The sequence below is a fragment of the Sander lucioperca genome, chromosome 19, assembly GCF_008315115.2.
Source record: "Sander lucioperca isolate FBNREF2018 chromosome 19, SLUC_FBN_1.2, whole genome shotgun sequence".
Lineage (NCBI taxonomy): Eukaryota > Metazoa > Chordata > Actinopteri > Perciformes > Percidae > Sander > Sander lucioperca.
The window spans coordinates 27,129,339-27,143,885 of record NC_050191.1 but is presented as its reverse complement, the minus strand read 5'-3'; the positions used below and the strand labels follow the sequence as shown (position 1 = coordinate 27,143,885).

Sequence of the window (14,547 nt, the reverse complement as noted above, 5' to 3'; positions counted from 1 at the left end):
CCTTCCAAAAAAAGAAACAAGAAGGTCTAAACTGAGTGTAACTGTTAATGGTCTGGATGGAAATCAATTGCAACAAACAATACTTTGAAATATCAATTGAAAAAAAAAGAGAAAGCAATGGACAAAGTGTTCACAGTTAGTCCCCTTAGCACTCTTTCACCTCATCCAACTCCCTCATCATATCACAAAGACAGCCATGCATCACAGTCCCCGACTATGGATCTCATCATAGGAGAACAGTAGATGTGTGCCTGAAGGTCTAGTTGGAGTTATCAGAGGTGATGATGGCACACAGTTAGCAGCAGCAGCCAGGACAGCATATTGTCCTATTCATCTTAATGACTTCTGTGGGCAGGGCTGCAGTGAACATTGAGGAAGGGCCTGAAAATGCTCTGACCTTCTACGACTAACAAATGGAGCGCGGATGAAAACAAGCCGAGCCCTGCCCGGGAGGCTGCCAACTCCAGTAAAACTGGGAAAAGAGAACAGAGCAGGAGAGAGTTAGTCTATCAGTCTGATTTTACAGCAGCCTTCAATCTGGCTACTCCCTTAAGCCTGAGCCAGTTATTACATTTCACTCACGTTCGCCTTTGCAGAAGCGCTAATTGAATGCATCCAATATTCAGGGAAAGACCTACCTACTGTACCAACATGACCTTGGTTACCACTTCTTGATACCTTGAGCGAGCAAGACACTTCAGTGGAAGTGAGGCCCTGCGGCGTGCTGCGTCATCATTGCAGATTCATGATGGTCAACCTGCTATGTGCAATTTGCAAAGACGTGTTTGGGTAGCTACAACATGGATTAATTTCTGGCTTAGCAAGCAATTATGGAGGCAGGAGGAGGATATGAGGAGGAGGGTGGCTCTGTGGGATTGAAATCTGAGAATGGTGCAGAAATTTGTCAGCCCTCCACGCTGACACCCTTATCCAAGTCATCTTCTCAGAATAGTGATATATGACAAAGGTGACCGTGATCATTATTCACAGACAGGTCTTCTTCTTTCCCTTGGCATGCCTTCCTCCTGGGTCTGATCAAGTGTGTTCTATTCTCCCTGCGGTAATGATTTGTGGAGGTCTGTGGCACTGTAGCATCTGAAGGACGACGTGTTGCGGAGCCTTCCAAAACAATATCATAACCCACATCCATTAGCCATATGGGTTCCAATCCCCAGATTTGCTTGATGCAATTGCGGTGTCCACCCACAGCGGAGCCGAGTGCAAGCCTGGGATTCATTTAATTAGAGGATTCTTTTCTCTTCTGGTCTCTACACCTTTCTCAAACGGCTTGTTTCTGTTTAATATTAATCCTGTTGTTAGAATAAAGGCTCCAACTAATAATTATTTACATTACTAATCATTTTGACAATTACTTTTTGGGTTCAATTCAATTCAATTCAATTTAATTAATAATATCAAATCATAACAAGAGTCATCTCGAGACACTTTACAGGTGAAGTAGGTCTAGACCACACTATAATTTACAAAGACCCAACAATTCCCCAAACATTTAATCAGAAAAAAAGTAAAAAAAATTACCCTCCCAATTTTTCAGAATCATTAGTTTTTTCCAACCAAAACTCCAAAATGGTACTGTATTCAATTTACAATGACAAAAGTGGCAAATTGTCACATTGCAGATGCTGGTACCAGAGAATATTTGGAATTTTGGCTTGATTTAAATGATTATTTGATTATCAAAGCTGGTGATTTTCTGGCGAATTAGATATATTGACTTACTGTACTTGAAGTTTCATTCTTGACTTTGGAAATAATAATTGATAAAGATGTCTCAACAGTGGAACAGCATGAAATCATCAGCAGAAATGTGAACCACGCTATGTGCTTGTATGTGTGCATCTTTGTGTACAAACGTTGCTCCATAGCGCAACTAGTGGTCAAAACTCTACAGAGTACCTGAAGTTTTTATAAATAGTTTCAACCTGGATTTTTTCAAGTAAGATTTGAATCCTGCGGACATACATATTATAATTTATTTTGTTTCATAAATATTTGAGCTGAGTCTTGAAGGTTATTCTCGTTTTTATTGGGAAATGTTTGTGTTCTTATAATTAAGCAGCTGTCACCATTTAAAAAATGTCACCATATTTACAATTTGTAATAGTGCAGTAAAATCTTCATGTGAAGCTATTTGTGAAGCTATTTGATCATGAAATAACAACAGATACAAAGATACAAACATTTACAGACATAAGAGGTCATTAACATAAATCTAAAAACGCATCGGCTAAGAATAGATCCTTGCGGCACCCCTTGAAGCTTTGTCACACATAATCATGAATAGATACAAATTGCTCTCTGTCAAATACTGTATATAGCTAACAAACCATCTTGAATTACCTCTTATTATTAACATATATTTCAAAATAACATTATATAATCAAGTATATCAAAATGCTTTTGAGAAGTCTAAAAATACACCATTTCAGAAAGGATACAGTACTTTAAACAAGTTTTAAGGGCCATTTAGTTTTTCTCTGGAATACTTACACACAATTGTGTTTACATTGTGTTATTTATAGTAGTATGCTTGAGTAATTTCTCAAGAACCTTTGAAAAACAAAGATTGAACCATTGTTTATATGTGTATCATGCTCATTTGACTCGGTGATGTGTATAAGCCATTTTTAAGTCACGGGGTTCAACACATGAGTGTAAAGTTGATGGCGTGTTTTATGTTTTATTTTTGCTTCAGTGCGGAACAATGAAATGCAATAGTTCTCCCTCTGCAGCGCTTGCATTTTAAAGCCTTCAATTGAAGTTGGCTGGTGTCTTGCAGGGATCCATATTTACTGCCGCTCCTGTGTTTGCCGTGTAATTGACTTCTGAACACATAAATAAGGACAGCTGTAATGGCTTCCCTTCGCCTCCCCACTACATGCTGGATCGCTCATTGGCTGTCCATCCTCTCCTCCGTCTCACCTCTACCTCCTCCCACAGCAGCTCTACAAAGAGCAATACGTTTGAAACATAGAGCAAACAAAGCCGTAGTCCAGGTGGACGAGGTGTCTGGAAATAAAACATGATCTCCCATCTAGTCGTTGAAGATTATTTATGGGTCTGTGTTGCTCAGTGATTTAAGGATAGCGCCAATGCAGCCAGGTTGAGGGGTTTAATTCCCATGGGGGTCACTCATGCTTAAAATGTAAGCATGCAGGGCATCCAAAGGTGCTTGTGTTCAGTTAGCACTCCTATCAGCTGTAGTAGGAACAACTTGAAGTGTCAGTAACAGAGCCTGACTGCCTGGATTTTGAGGCCAATATTAATATTAATTGAATCATAAACACAAAACATAAGCAAAAGAAACTGATAAGATCCCTTTACATTTGTTAATTAAAGTCTTGAACATGATATGTACTCAGTAGGACTTTTTATATACATGAGGAGTAACAACTTCTGCGCTCTGGGAGGCACTTTGGGGTGCCAAGTTGCAGGAAAAACCATAACAAGCACTCCTTTATCCCTCACTCCATAACACTACTCAACCAACCAAAATGCAGCACAATTAATAATAATTAATATTAATACCCACACCCCCTGGCACGCACTGTGATGGTGCACTAGCTCCCTATCTCCCCACCCAAACATGTAATCTGTGTATCATTGTGGGGCTGCAAGCTTGACAATCATAAGAATATGTTTAGATTAAGACTCACAGATGTAAGCTAAATACAACTGCATGGAGACAATCTTCCATCCCTTTACTGCTTTCTGTTCAGCTCACTGTGTTGACAAAGAAAGCTGTTGTCTGTCAGCTCCGACTGTCTGCAGACAGACGCACACAGAGGCACACAGAGGCAGAGGCAGCATCACTTTATTTCTCTCTCCCAACTTCGGCTTCTGTCAAAACATGGCTCAATACTTCTCTCAGCATTAGCCATGAAAAAAACAAGACTTGCCACTCAAGCTTTATTGATATGCACGGACATAACGCTAATTCTAAATGCAAAAAAGTCATTCAGAATTATATTTCTAGCAGCGAGCTGATTTACACTGAATTATTTCAGCAGAGTAATGGCATCTCTAACTAAATGTGAGGCAGCTTCATCATGTTGTGGGAAGTGCTCCTTGGGGCAGTTCAGAATTGGTGGAAAAAAAGACAGAATGGGACTAAATTAAAAAATTTCGGCCTGTTTTTTCTCTGGTGAAAGATACAAGCCAAACGACAAGAAATAATGTTTTCCAACATGAATGTATAAATGAAAAAATGAAGCAACTTTAGGTAAGAAAAAGTTAAACGTGACCTTATATGTGGGTTATTTCTTCTTTATGTTTATTTGTATAGGGACAAGTATGTAGCATAGACCTATGCCACACAACACAGCATTTATAGCCTAAGCTAATTTGCAATGCATGTCCCTCGATGGACCCTTTTTTAAATGCAATAACTCAACACATACATAAAAGACAGTAGAGAACACAAACTCATCAATATACATACCTTAAAACGCAAAACTAACTAGAAAATACAGACAATACAAAACACAGACTAATGCAAAAAATCACCATAAAACAGGAGCACCGTATTATTCATGATGTTTCAGATGAAGTTTAAAATGATCCCAGTCAGGATCATTGTTAACCCTCCTGTTGTGCTCGGGTCAAATTTGACCCATTTTTAAAAAGTTTCTATATCAGAAATTTGGGTTTCTTTCAACACAATTGTCAAAAAAATAAATGACGTGAATGGTTCCATGCAAAGCTCTTCACAGGTAAAATGAATGATCAGTTCAATACTTTCATTGAATTTGGCTGTTTTATTTAATTTCATAGCATTTGAAGAAAAAAATTGATAAAAACAGCAACAAAAACGTCAATAAAGTGCAGAAAAAAAATCCACAAACATCAGTAAAGTGATAAAAGACTTGGGAAAGGAGTGGGAAAAAAACCTCGGGAAAGGCTTTAAAAGTGTAAAAAAAAAGGTTTCAATTTTAAATTTTGACCCAGAAAAAAAAAAAGGTTGCATGGTCGACGGTAAGACAACACAAGGGTTAAGTTCAGTAGGTAACGAATTGCACATGTTGATCCCCCGAACAGAAAAGGCTGTTTGTCCTAATTAAATTAAAATTCCCGTTGGATGCTCCATGCGATACAGAACCCAAAGCTCTAAGAGGAACCACTAGGTCATTGAGCTCATGGGGAGCCTGGCTATGTAGGCCCTTATATACAAGTTTAAGATTTGCAAATTTAATACAATTGAAGGATTTTCTCAGGAGTTTGAGTGCAGATGTCCCAGAAGGGCACCCTTACATCTGAAGCCTGGATTGGCTACACATGGCTCTGCGCATGCTCTCAGTCCCTTTTGTCTGCACGTAGCACCAATGATTCGGGGCGTGATGCTTAATTCTCTGCAGCTATCTGCTGCTATCAATTACAGCTTTTTATGGAGAGGTGCTATCAGAGTTACCATGGCAACCAATGTCTTTGGCAGTGCGTTGCATCCCCTGCAGGGCTGTGGATGGAGCACTTTCAAGTATTACTGCACAGTACATTTTAAAAGATTCAAAATCTTCAGCGCCCGGGGACAGAAACAACAAGCATGAAGTACATAGTGTTGGCAGACTTGTGCTGTTTGTGCAGTTTCCCTCAGCTTCGGGTTGCCGAGGCTATTTTGAATGTTAACGGTTAGCTTTTGACAATTTGAAGGAAGTTGCAAAAGTGTCTAGCAGGCAGAGGTAGTAATTCACTGGAAGCAAGCCCAGAGTTATACAGCATATACTTGGGAATTACCTGCTCACACACTTTTACAAGCTGCTTTAGGATTCTGTCAAATGAAAATGTCAACAACTTACCCTTCCGCCATAACACACTTTATGACCAGTCTTGACCTGACTTATCAAAATATTTGGATTTGTGGTGAGTTTTACATGGGTGTTGAGTTAAAATGTCAATAGATGTTGACTCTCAGGGATCAGAGCCAGAGCTACTATTGTAAATGCAGAGGTCAGGTTCTGTGCATTTGGTCTCAGAATTGAGAGGTTTTAGAGACTTAGAGGGAGTTCGTATTCTACTGTTGCTCTTTATGATGTGTATTTTACAGGATGGTTACTGTATATTTGAATTTGAATACATTTAGGCCAAAAACAAGAGAAGGCTTTGAATAAGCATGTAGAATAGGCGAGTGTTAACTCTCCCTCTCAGACTACACATACGTACAGCACATACTATTCATGCAAAGGCGTATCGCACACGGGATCCGCGGGGTACAGGTCCCCCACACAACACGTCTGAGTTGATGTGAACGCACCATAAGTAGGCGCGTGTGCACGTTACTCAGGTTGTGTCAGTTGATTGATTGACTCATACAGATATAGGCAATAATAAAATATACATAATAAAAATATATGAAAAAATATAGGGAGGAAAACTTATAATGCAATAACAATCTGTCCCCCTCACTTCTGAAATTACGGCCGCACCCCTGCATACATGATCCATGATCTGATACAAAAATGATACAGGTACATTTGTAACAATACAATACTCTACAATGTGATTCAGCTCCCATTCAACGGGTTTAATACTCTTACTTGTGTGTGAATTAAAAAGTATTAGTATCAAGTAACTAATAGTAAGCAGGGGCAGGGAATACTGAGTAGCTTTTTAGCTTGTCTTATTTTTTATATTATTTAAAAAAAATACAAAACCCAAAATAAAACTTGTAAGCAATAAATAATCAAATAATAATGTTCATGTTCAAAAGGAGTAGAAAGAAGTTGAGAACTTTTCTAGACCATTATTCATAATTCAATTTGCAATCAGTGTCCATGTTTAACTCAGTCGGCTTGAACAAATCAACTCTTAGACAAAAGCAAAAACAAAATAATAATCTGGACGTATTAGCCAAAAAACCATTAAGCAGTCCACAAGCTGGAAATCATTTTCCAGCCATTCAATGTTTTGTTTCTGAAGAGTTTTTTTTAAGTTTGGATAAATTGTTACAGTTTTTAAGATAGATTTTGCACTAGACACTAGATTATGTAGACATGCTGGCAACTGTTTGTGTTGTTACCTCAGCTGCTGGGTCAGTGTCATCCATCCATTTGGTATTTTCAAATTTCAACAACACACACACACACACACACACACACACACACACACACACACACACACACACACACAGGTTTGTGGCACTATCTTTGTGGGGACCCATCATTGACATATTAGCATTCCCTAGCCATCGCAACTAAGTGCCTAACCTTAACCCTTACCCTCACCCTAACCATAACCTAATTCTAACCCTAATCCTAAAACCAAGTCTTAACCCTCAAACAGCCCTTTAAACTTGTAGGGTCCAGCATTTTGGCCAAGCTAAACACCTATGAGGGAAAGTTGCTTAACCCTTCTGAAGCGCGTCATCCAAAGTTTTACCGGCAGAAAAACACAGACCTCCAGGTACTGGAGACATTCATCTGCATGTACAGCAGAACAGAAAATCTGCACACTTTCCTGTCAGTTGCCAGCTAACAATAGCGGTAACTAGCTAGCTTGGTGATTTTTTTCAAAACTAATCTAGTTGTAGTCTTGCAATGTGTGACCCTGCAAGATCCCCAGTCTTTACACAAGATGTGAGATGATTGTCTTTAGATTTGAGATGTGAGACTGCAGTCTTTTCAAAGTCTGTTCAGAGTCTTCTAATGTCTGGTAGGCATAAGTAAAGTTAAGTACCTTTAAGTAAAATAAAATAAAATAAAAGGGATTTAATATTTGTCCATCATTAGGATCAGCAGATAAAGAGTGAGGAAGCATTTGGACCCAGTGGCCGCCTGTCTGTGGGGACACGCTGATGAGCAGTAATCTGACCCTTCCCTAAAGTGAGAAAAACAGCAGCAGGCGGCTGAATTATGGCTCTCTTTTATCTGATGGAGCACTTAGTCTCCAGCCCAGCCTTGTTGTCAAGTATTCTTTTCACTTATGGCCGATCGATCGCTGTTGCCAAGTGTTAATGATGAGTCATACTATTAAGTGTGATGACCTGCGGGCGTATTCTATTACCTTGCTTTTTTCTTGCACAGACAGACCCATGTAATTACAGTCCAAGTAGATGCAGTAGGAGAAGCGCGTTGGAGCCAAAGCTCAATTAAAACTGTCCTTAGCGTACATACCACCCAGGAAGACATTTTGAGTTTAAATGTTGGAATGCTTTATTGGTTTCTGTCGCCTGAAGAGATTAATGTTTTTCTTTGAACTGATGCAGAGATAAAATACTGCGGTACGAGTGGCAGGATAATCATTTAGTGAAATTAACAGCCAGTGCCAGCCTTTTTTAATTCATACTGTTGTCATTTTTTTTCTGCAGTCTGTTGGAAATGTGTGGTGGGAGATGTAATGCAGATGGCTCTGGTCAGACCGAGGTGCTTTTATGCTCATTAATAATGCAATGGGACAAAGCAGGATGTGACAGTGTTACGCAATGAAAAAGGCGGCTCACTGTGCCATTAGCTGTCTGTCGTTAATCCGTCAAAAGGGTGAAATAATGCGACTGAGTAGATAAGTGATCTTTTTTGACTTTTATCAGCTTGATGTCAAAGGTCAGTGAATCCCTTCAGATTGACTTGCCACAGGGGGCAATAAAAGCTCGAGATGGAGCCGTTTCTGCTGGGCATACTATATGATGGTAGTCTCGCTTTGCCAGACTCTCCTCCAAAGTGCGCTGAAGGAGGGTCTGGCTAGTCCACACAGCATTCAGGGATGGGAGGAAAACGTGCTCTGGTTTAATGGCATTTCTTTAAACCAATCAGAATCGTCATGGGCTGTGCTAAACTCCGCACAAAGCCGCTGTCGTGCGACAGAAAACTCAGATTGGACAGATAGTCTAGCTAGCTGTCTGGATTTACCCTGCAGAGATCTGAGGAGCAGTTAACCATAGTCCTCACAAATCCACTAGATTTAACATTCCAACACAAAGAAAGAGGAAGGAAACGGAAAACACATGCATCCAGCGGAATTTCCTGCAGCACCGGAGCAATCCTTGAAGTGGAACGCGAAGGATATAGGCTAATATGATGGTGACCTGATGCCTGAGAGACTCTCTCATTTCATTTCATATATATATATATATATATATATATATATATATCTCTTGGCGTCACTATTTGACGCTCTTGAAGGTAAGTGTTTTATTAACGAGGTGAAGTTCACAATTGTTTCCACAATGGAAAAACAAGATGGAGCGTGGGGCAGGCAGGTGAGGTGGTAGTTGGTGTAGAGATCCAGGTTTCAGACATCGTGTTTGGAGTACTGTGACAAACAGGAACAGGATGTAAAACTATAGGTAGAGTTTTTTTCGATTGCTAAACGACAGTGGGCACAACTGGAGCCATATGTGCAAAACTCTAACCACAGTCTGCACAGCAGCAGCTCATGTGGACCAAACTCTAGTTCGTTTTTCATTGCTTGAACACAGTTTTCAAAACTCTACACACTTATCCCATGACTTTAACCACAACCTGCACAACACTGTGGATTTACAGCACTTTGTTCAAATGCTAACACACTGCTGTCAAAACTGTTAACCACACATTGAAAACAGAATGGATTTCAGTCTGGTGCATTTCAAACACTGCTGATTGCAGTGGTTTCTTGTTTTAGACGTGTTAGGGAACACATACTGTATATACACAGTATATAGGGGAAGCTCATAACCCCTTTTTTGGAAATAAAGAATCACCAAATACTGTAAGAATTAAACAGTTATACATTGTACCGTTTGAGAGAAATAGTAAACAGGTAAAAGAGCAAAGATACCAATATGTCCAGGTAAGATATCTGACATTACATACACAGATGTGAAAATGTGAAAAACACTTCCTTTACTATAGTAAAACTGCACACTTACTGTTTTTCACAAAGTAATGGAGGTGTAAGCAATGGAAACACCACAGTCCTTTGTATTTATAGATAATGTAGGTTCATGGCAATTTGTTGATAAAAAACTTTTACGTACCTTACGTAAAGCAACACCAAAGCACTTTTCCTCTTCGGTCCCCCTACAGGTTGGAAGCGGAATCGTCCATTACTGTTCTCATTCAAACTACAGATCCACTACCCGATCTGGCAAACTTACATAGTGCGGTTATAGCCGAAAGAGGGCTGCAAAGCGAATGCAGTGAAAGTGCCGTTCACCCTGTTACGAGTTGATGAACCACTGAAACAATTTTGGAAACATTATTTTAAGGTACAAAAGAATCTTTGGTGTTGCTTTAAGTTTGTAACATTTCCAGTAATTACGTAAATTACTACAGACAAAATAAATAATTATATATCTATTTACTGTAGGTAAGTAAATTATTATACTTATTGAAAATATTGTTTGGTGTAAAGTCACTCAAATTATTCCAACTGTAAAGATGAAAAGTTTGTATTTTCTATATTGGTGTTAGATGCTAGTGTTTTTACTCTCCGTGTGTTCTGAGTGACGGTGTGTGTTATCTCTGTGAGGATTGTTCTGGGTCAGTGTATGTTTTGGTCATTCAATTTTCATTTCATTAACAGGTATTACAAAACAAAAAAACAAATGGTTATTTGATTTTCGTTTTAAAATACAAAATTTGAAATTGAAATACAAGGCGTTTTTTTCCTTTTCATTGTCAAAAGGGAATGTGAAAATTTAAAACGTGCTTTGATTTTGATTTTCTATTTCATATAACAAATTAAATCACTAGAAAACAGAAATTAAAAAATGCCTGTTTTTTCATATTCTGAGACAGGATGTTGCATTTCCAAGGCAGTAGCACGTTCTCTTAATATATCCATGAGTAGCACCGGTGTAGCCTACCAGTTTTGCTTTAACCCAGGCTGCAGTTGAGGGAAACTGTAGCCTGTAACTTCCTGAGCGACTGATCATCCGTTTTTTGCACTTCTTTACATAAATATATCTATGAAATACATCATGAAATACATAAATGAGGCAATACATATAAACATATGCATTAGTCATTATAGTTCAATAGCCTATATGTTTTATTTAGGGTACTTTTATTTATTTCCATCTATTTATTTGCATGTTACATTCAAAGGAAGTTTGGTTATCTCACAGACTCAGACTAAAAGCAACTAGCAAGCCTGCCTGACATCAGTGATTCAAAGCATATCACTATCTGCAAACAAAAGAAAATATGAATAAAGCACGAGCGCGGCAGATACGTCTGATTCCCATCTTAGCTAGAGCGGTAACGCCAGCTCTGCAGATGGACCAGAGTCAGTCAGCACCGGGGGAGCGAACATAGAGCGAACTGGGGACCCAGGTCACAGGGCTGGTGGCTAGCTAGCTGCAGCGGCAGCAGCGAACATTATAACATTAGACCCAGCACTGGAGGTCCGATCCCCATGATCTGATCCCGAACCGCCGGTGAGTTGCTGCCAGATCAGCAAGCTTAACGGCAGCAACAGAAAGTTTGCTGGGACCAGACTTTGGCGCTGTACGGTAACGTTAATGTAGCAGTAACATTACAGCCGTGAACTGAAAGTCAAGTCCTCAGCTGGTTTGACTCTCTTCGGGCGAAGTTGTCTGCGGTGGGTAGAGACAGAGAGTCAGAGGAAGGCAGGGAGAGAGGGTAATAAATAAATGTGACATTATGAAATAAAAGTCCCTCCAAGCATTATCAAGAGTTACGTTAGGTTTCCAAAGTAATTTTAGCCTGGGTTGAAAACAACACTGGCAGTGCCTACACTGGCGCTGTTGCATTGGAAATGACAACATCCGGTCTCGGAATATGAAAAAACAGGCCTTTTTTCGTTTCTATTTGAGTGATTTTATTTTTTGTTATATGAAATAGAAAATGAAAATCAAAGCATATTTTAAATTTCTCCCATCCCCTTTTGACCATGAAAAGGAAAAATGCCTTGTGTTTTGTAATACCTGTTAATGAAATGAAAATCGAATGACCAAAATATACACTGACTGTTCTGAGTGTGTGGCTGCACTGAGCCTGTTCTGAGACGTGTGTTAAGAGTTGTGTTGCTGTGAATGAGTTTTGCAGGTGATGTGAACGGTTTAGTTCAGGTGACTGTTGGTAATACAGACTGTAGATAGAGTTTTGCACATGTAGCTCCAGTTGTGCCCAGTGTCGTTTAGCAATCGAAAAAAACCTGTAACAGGCTTTACTTTTTAGTGCAAAAGTTGGCTATAGTTCTCTACCACTGGATAGGAATAATCTGGCAACAAACATCAGGAAACCAGGAGACTTTATACAGGGAGGTTGATTGGATGGTTGATTGGAAAAGACTGTCAGGTGTGTTAATTGGCAATGCTCCTCAGGTGTGTCACTCAGCCAGAAGCCCAGAACAAGGTGCCCCCCACAAACACTAAAAACAAGGACGGACACACAGGAGGAGACAGAAAACTGCTCAGCGCAACAGAGCTGACTATGACACTGTGTCATATTGATATTAAACGGTGGTGCGTTGAACACACTAGCTGTGTTCAAAACCATTCACTCACTCACTATTCCCTATATAGTGTTTATTAAATACTGAACTATAGAGGGAACAACCAAACCAGACACTCACTGAAAACATCGTTGCGTCAGTAGATGCACCGTTTTTTTTGTGTGACGGAGGCGGGCGCGCCCAGCATCATGTGGGGTCAGCCCTATGTTCCCACAGCCCTGTTCCCACATTTCTAAGATTTTTCATAAAATTAGGCCCTATGTTCCCACAATTCTAGGACATTTTCAAAATGAGGTCTTGTGTTCCTACATTTTCCTTCAATTTAAGCCCTAACCTTCCACAACATTTTTTAGGGTTAGGGGGATAAAATCTGATACAAACTTATGAAAAAGGAAATGTGGGAACATAGGGCCTAATGTTGGAAATAAATCTTAAAAATGTGGGAGCTGTGGGAAGATAGGGCCTAATTTTGAAAAAAATCTTACAAATGTGGGAACATAGGGCTGTGGGAACATAGGCACGCTTCCCATCATGTAAACAAACGCAAACAAAAATACTTCTAATACGTCCCTGGAACAAACCCAGCACCCAGGAGAATAATAAAATGTTGTATATACAGTATGTTGCATGTTACATTTCCACTGTCTAGAAACGAAAGTCCGCTCCATTTTTCCTTTTCAGTATTTGCTGGTCCTTCTGCTTCTTCTTCTCCTCCAGGAAAACACGACTGCGTTGCATTGTGGTATATGGGAGTAAAATGTAGGGTACATCATATATGCACTCAAACTAGCAGTGAATTGTGGGTATTTCATAGTGGACTATATAATGAATGAAATTAACCGCAGAGAATTCGAACACCGCTACAGAATGGCGAACACATTATATAGTGCACTATTACTGTGATAGGGAACGGTTTCGAACACAGCTACTGCTGTGTGCGCAAGCGCTCTGCCTTTTTATAACCACGAGTGTACAGACACATCTCTGCTGATTGGGCATCACCTGTGACACAGCCAATAAGTGAGAGACACACCCAACCAACGAAAACATAACTCAAAGCCTGTTGCACACCGTTTTACACCATTCCGAGGACACATGAAACCGCAGCAAAACGCTGCACAGCATTTAGAGATTGAACGTGCCCCAGGCCTTGAGACTGTTGGTGTAACCAGGAGAAAGTTCACATTGCTAAAATGTGAACTGATTTTAATCCTGCAGACCTTCTGGAATAAGTCAAACAAATATTTTGTTCATTAAGGCATCTACAAACTATATTTCATACCCTATTAATGCACAGTTTGTTTGGAAAAGAAGTATTGCATAGCTTGCCTTTGCTCCTGGATTCATTTCCAAGCTTGCAGTCCTTCCAAAAGAAAGGCAGCAGTCCTCACAGGTTTGTTGCAGTCTCAGCTCAGTCCTCCAACTCTGCATTCAGGTCAGCTTTTAAATGCTCAAAGGGATTTAATAAAGGGCGTGTCAAAGGCCATAAAGGCTGGAAAACTCAAAGTACTCTGCAGTCAAAATAGGAAGATCCTGTTAATGTCTAATATGTTCCACTGTGGCAGAGCTGGGCTCAGACCGTTTTTTCCCTTTTTTTTTCGATTAGCTGTGTCATCTGTAATCATGAGCCAGGAAGGCAGCAGATCTTACGGTGCATTCAAACCAAAACAAGCAATCCGGCAACTGTCTGCAGGGTGGTGCGGTGTGGGGGGGGAGTGCCAATGAAACAACCCATTTGTGTGACATCCTGTTGTGTTCTTAAACCCCACATTGTAGCACATGTAGACTTTACAGTTCACAATTACTGTTCTCCGTCAGATCGTGTAAAGCTCTCAACTTTTCTGACAGCACTTGAAGGCAGCTTTATTTCACGGGAGAGAGAGAAAGTAAAGAGACAAGTGAGACATGGCGAGTGCTTTGTTGGTGCAGGAAACATTCAGCTATTACACAATCTCCCGGGCAGTTCAGAGCTTGTGTTTTGTGTTTTAAAACGTTTTTGGCAGCGATAGAGGCAGTGTTGTTTCCTGTACGGGACTCTCACACCACCTCAAAACACTCTGACAAATCTGATCTCCGGTTACATGATTGGCCACTGCAGCATGACGTGGGGTTGCGTTTCTCAAAAAGGTTGAGTCG

The 14,547-nt window shown here is 40.0% G+C and overlaps 1 protein-coding gene across 3 annotated transcripts in view; it reads left to right on the top strand.

Moving 5' to 3' along the window:
* The window catches only part of LOC116040360 (heparan sulfate glucosamine 3-O-sulfotransferase 5), a 125,916-nt gene that overhangs the window by 6,826 nt on the left and 104,543 nt on the right, over positions 1–14,547 (top strand). Inside the window, exon 2 of one of the 3 annotated variants that reach the window (XM_035995121.1) lies at positions 1,896–1,897. The exons of the other annotated variants lie outside the window; for them this stretch is intronic. The gene's annotated coding sequence lies outside the window, so the exon portion shown is untranslated. The remainder of the gene's footprint in view (positions 1–1,895; positions 1,898–14,547) is intronic. 3 annotated transcript variants of the gene reach the window in all.